This window comes from Nyctereutes procyonoides, unplaced genomic scaffold, assembly GCF_905146905.1.
Source record: "Nyctereutes procyonoides isolate TBG_1078 unplaced genomic scaffold, NYPRO_anot_genome, whole genome shotgun sequence".
NCBI classification, from domain to species: domain Eukaryota; kingdom Metazoa; phylum Chordata; class Mammalia; order Carnivora; family Canidae; genus Nyctereutes; species Nyctereutes procyonoides.
Genome location: NW_026575037.1, coordinates 21,817,858 through 21,823,857, shown reverse-complemented (window position 1 = coordinate 21,823,857; position 6,000 = coordinate 21,817,858).

Genomic DNA, 6,000 nt, shown 5'->3' with positions numbered 1-6,000 from the left:
CCCAATTCTCAACCTGATTCTCTTTCCTGATACTTCAAATAAACTCTCTGGTTTCTCCTGATTATTGGTTGGAATCTTTTCACAACTTACCTTTCTTTGGCCATTTAATTTCCTTCAGACAACCTGGGACCTGCCTACTGTCCTACATTTTGAACTTTACTCCAATTCGAGACTCCCTGTTTTGGATCATCCCTGCTAAACGCTTCCTCCAAAATTCACCCTTGAGTGTGCCCCAGCTCAGTTGCTTTCCTGAGTCTGACCTCGTCTTCTGCTCACACTCCCTCCTGCTGTTCATTTTAAGAAACTCTTTATTAATAGTGAGGCTGAACACTGTACTTCTTTTTTGCCCCTAACCATCTTTGGTTTCACTCCCTATAATTCAGTCACAAAAATATTCCCAGAATTGAGCCAAAGACTTGCTCAGTTCTTGTTTTGTTTTCTTAATTAGTTCCCAAAGATCAGTTTCTAAAATGAATAATTCATCATCTGCACTATATAGGTCTTTCTATAAATATTCTTTAAAATATAAACCTTACAGCTTAGGGAACATAGAAAAATTGACGGTATTTGTGAGTTTTTAAGTCAGAGAAGAATGTAAAGTTTTCAGGTCCAGTTAAAACTGATTTTCAAAGACATTAAGAAGCTGATTGCAAGAGTCAAATAATTCTTATAATAGTTAACCCAAGGTAAAAGTTGTAAAAGGACCCTGGTGAAAACTGGCAGATTATTAGCAAACAACCATGTAATTATTATTTCTCTTCTCCTTCTGTGCATACACACAGATTTTAATATTTTAAGTATATGTAATATATATATCTTGCCATTATCCTAACCACCAAGTCTTTTTTTTTTTAAGATTTTATTTATTTACTGATGAGAGAGAAGCAGAGACACAGGCAGAGGGAGAAGCAGGCTTCATGCAGCGAGCCCAAGGTGGGACCTGATCCCGGGTCTCGAGGATCATGCCCCGGGCTCAAGCAGGTGCCAAACCACTGAGCCACCCAGGCTGCCCACCACCGAGTCTTTTACAAAAAATACTGAATTACATATTTTAAAATCTGCTTCAGTCATTCAATTCACTGTGGTATTACACAAAAGATTTTTTCAACACACGTAAGTACACTTTTTATTTTTAATTACACCTAAAGTTACCGACTCTTCTTACTTTAAAGGCTATTGATTCATTACCAGACAGGTTTATATGCTTGACTCCCATATACTCAAAACCAACAAGGATAATGATTGGATGGTATTAAAATAACATTATGATAGGCTCCACACAGAGAAACTGAAATGATTTAAGAAAATTACCATAAAAATTAGAGACTGTGCGTTATAAATATGAGAAAAGTGAAGAGAACATTGGAGCACAAAGCAAATTTAGATACCATATCAAGATTCAGTAAAAGGTGAAAAACTACTCTCAATATTTTTAGTACAAGTACGTTTAATATAGAAAATTAGATGCAAACATTGTTGGAAGGGCTCCAGAATGGGCTCCGGCTGGGCGTCCAGGAATGTCTTCCAGAACACTGCAGAATGACCCTTGAGCCTGCCACTGGAATTGTTGAGTTTAAAACACAGGGCCATGACTATGACCTACGGGCTAGGCCTGCCTGGTGGTCACTGCCACCGCTGTCATGGTCTTCAGACAGCCACAAAGCAGGTGAATAAACGCTAGATGGAGAGGGTTGTCACTGCCTTTGACACAACTGTCTCTCAACCTCTAGGTAGCTGGAGAATGAACAATGGAATGCTGTTGTCAAAATCTTTACATCCTCAAGGCTGTGTGAGCCTATAAACATAGCCAAAAAAAAAAAAAAAAAAGGAGGATGGCTTCCACTGTACTTCTGCCTTCCAAGTGCTTCTAACTGGTGGAATCTAATTTACATGTAGAGCTCTGCCTGCATGAAAACTGAGAAATGTAGATTTTCGCTTTCTAGCTTCTGCAGTACAGAAGGACACACGGAAGGAGGATGGTGTGAAGGATGAGCGAGTCAAGTCACAGTATCCATCACAGAGGCCACCTAGACGAACTCCCCTAATTTATAAATGATGAATATGAGAATTATAGGAGTTAAGCAATAACATGGCCCAGCCAAGACGTATATTTGCCTTTATTGACTAAACACAATGTTCTTTTTCACTATACCCCACTGTCACAAATCAGTCTCTCCCAAATGTGGTTAAACATTTAATGTCATTTGAAATTAATATCAATATATTTTTAGTGGCCATTAGAAAAGCAAATACCATATTGAACTTGAATTTTACAAATCAGATAAAATTATTAAGGAGTATATTACATTCCATTTTTAAGAGCTGTGCTTTGAGAATTTTAGGACTGGGTTGCCTTAGTTGGTACTTACAAGTGCTTATTTATAGAACTAGAGTTCCTAGTATTTTCTGATCCACCAATAGCACTACCACATATCAGCACATTCCTTCTGGTTTTTAAAGGCATGCTGAAGATTTGTTAAAAAATCTCTAGAGTATTGCTTTATTATTTTTCTAAAACACAATGTCTAATGTTAAATATTTTCAACAGTGTTTTTCCCAAGTATACGATATTCTTTTTTAATGTTACAATAAAAATAAATTTACATATTGGATGCAGGTAAATAGACATGGGAAATCTAAAGTGACTTATTTAGATTTTTATCCGAGGAGGGCATGAACTCGAAAGATTGAAATTTTAGTTTGGCTGCTATCATTCACCTCCTCAGGGCAGTTCATTATTTTCCCAGTGTCTGAATTTCTTCATCTTTAACCTTGGGGTGATAACACCTATCTGACTTGCCACTTATTGGAAGTGTTGAGAGAATAAAGCTAGATAGCAGATGCTTTTTAAACAATATCCAGAGCTATATAAAAATATAAGATGGCACTCTTGTTATTTTATATTCTACTTAATGTTAAGAGTCATAATTCTTTTACTTCAGAGAAAAATAGACAGAAAAAAGTGGACAGGTTTTTCTCTTCACTAGGCAAACTAGCCATTTGGATTTGGGATTCATTTTAGCAAATAACTGATAATGAGGAAGTAGGACTCTGGAGACCAAGTTAATAACATACAAAATGCTTGTATTTAGTGCAGCCTCATTAAAGATGAGAAATTTAGAAAGTGCATGTGGTTTTAGGTACGCCTTGAGAATGTAACTCTAACCATGAACAACTTGACATAACTCCCGACTTTGCTTCAGTTGCTTAGAAGGTTGTTTAATTTCAGTAGCTTGTTGGGTTCTGCTGATTTTAATTTGATGTGGTTTCTAACACTGGCAGATTTTAGTTCAAGCTGACCTAGAGAAGCTCCTGTGCCCCAAGTTCATCACCTCCACTTTCTGCCATGAGCTCTTGTCTTAGACTTTTTTACTGCGGCCTGTGACATGTGGTCACTTCTCTGCCCAACTTCTCCTGAATTTTTTATTCTGTCAATTAGTCAAGGACAGACCAACAGACACAGACTTGACTCAACATTTAACTCAACATTGGCCACTTTTGCCTTCAACATGCATGATTTAGGCCCTTTTTAGGTCTTTATTTCACTTGGGTTTTTTTGGTATATTTTGACCTTCATAACTCTTTCATATAGTCTATGGAGTCATGCTTCTTTTATTGAATATTGGATTTTTAAGATTTCTGCATGTAGTTCAATATTCTCTGGTCGTTATATTTATACAAGTTTATTTATTCCTTTAAGATTTGTGCATGTAGTTGCATATAACAGTAGTTCACTCGTTTCAATATTCTCTGGTCATTATATTTGTATGTTTATTCTTTTTCTGGTCAACAGATTTTTTCCAAGATTCTTTTTGCTGTCAGGAAAAACACTGTATGAACATTTTTATACATATTTCCCATGCACATACACACTGAAGATTCTTCCTTTGGCATATATTCCTGGGAGTGGGATTGCTGGGTCATAGATGATACCATTGTCAAATTTATAAACTAGTGTCAAACTATTAAAATGAAAATTTGAACGAATTAAAATGAATATTTCTCAAACTGCTTTCCAGAAAATTAGTTTAATACTTGACAAAGAAGTAAAATACGTAATATAACCCTCTTTATCAAGCCTTCATTTCCCTATGGCTACTATAGTATGTCTTTCTCTCTTCATAGCCAACCTCTCAAAACAGTTGTCTGTGCCCACGAATGATTCTTACTTAGGTTTTACTCAGTACCCAGTCAACTGCCCTCTGACTCCTATCCTCACCCCTCCAAGAACCTACTGAAGCCAGGGTCACTTGGAGTCATTACTTGAATTCCTGGCATTCGAATTCTCTGGTCTCTCCTTCTTCAAAGTTCCCACTTCCAGTGTTTCATAATTCCACATTTATCTGACGTCTCTCTGAATCCCTATAAGTCCTGTGGGCTCTTTTGTGAATTCTTTTCTTTTCTTTTCTTCATCTATCGCTTAAAATGAATATTTCTCAAGGGCCCTCTTCTTTTCTTCCTGTCTGTTCTCTCTGCCTATGCAATTCTCAAGCATCCTGTCTTCACTTGTTATGTATAGGTTAATGTCTCCCAAATCTGAATCTTAGGGCACCTCTCTCCTTCTTCAGCTTGAAGCTTGTGGATTGAACATCCTATTCTACACTCCCATGTTAATTCAATTTACAAAAATGAGAACACTCCTGACCAACACCTATCCCTGCATTTCCCACCCAACATTTCTCCTCCTGCTATATTCAAAATCTCAGCTGGAAAGTTGATGGATGCACTGGCCACACAATTGACCAAGCTAGAATCTTGAGTGTCATTTTTGACTCTTACCTCTCCTTTACCAACACACTCAATTAATCATCAAATCTTATAGACTCTAACTCCCAAAGACATCTCATAGCTGTGTAACAGCATAACCAGTATAACCTTAGTCTAGAAAGGGACATAGGATCAGATGATAAACATTAATAAAATCATTTAAAAGAGAAAAATAAACACAGTTTGAATAGGAGGACTGTTGCGTAAGGTTCAAATAAAGAACATAGTTGAGACTGTGGTAAGTAACTGAAATATTTTAGATGGCCCAAGTGCTCACGGTAGAGAATCACGCTACAGAGTTCAGCCACCCAATCACAGAGAAACTAGATACTAAAATGAGAAAATCCAGGTGTTGGGGAGATGAAATTAATGGAACCAAACTAAGCTATTAGAAATGAACAACAAATCAAATCAATCAATCAATCCACAGAGACTTGGTTACCAGGAGAAACCAGTTCCTGAAAGTCTGAGGTTCCAATATCAGCTAAATGGAGTCTCAATAGTAAATCACTTTGAATACAACATGCCAGGCACTATTCAGCACTATCTTAAATCACTTACTCTTATGATGTCAATTTAGCTTTATAAAAGCTGTTTTGTGTAAGTATAGTTATGATTCCTATTTTACAGATGAAAAAACTGAGGTGTGGAAAGGTAATTTTCTCAAGCCAAACATCTGATAAGTGGTAGAGGCAGGACTCACCCCCTGTAGCCTGGCTTTAAAGACTCTGCTCTTGTCTTCTATGAAAAAAAAAATGTTTCTTTTTACTACAGCTATAGACATTACTTACACCTCTGTTTTGCAAATGGAAAAAACAATCTCAGAAGATTAAGCAATTTGTATTTTATATTTCAGTCAGTTCTAGAGCTCAGACTTTCTAGTCGGGTGTTCATAATCTCAAAGCCCCATTATTCCCATAAAATGCATTCATGAAAGAATACAGTTTGTCTTGCCTGAAGAGAAAACCAAAAATCTCCAAAAGTTTCAGATGTCATCTTAGAACCAGCAGGCAGAAACAACAGAAGTTCCCTTCCAGCTCTGTGATGCCACACTTTACAATATGCCTGGCTTTTGTCTTTATGAAGACACAGTACATTATTAGGGTCATCCTAGGTACACCGGGTCTCACAGAGAAATGAGATTAGTTCCTCAGCTATGTGTCACACTTAAAAGGAAATCTAATTCACCATCTCATGCTGTCTGACAAATATCTCCATTAACAAATCTTAATC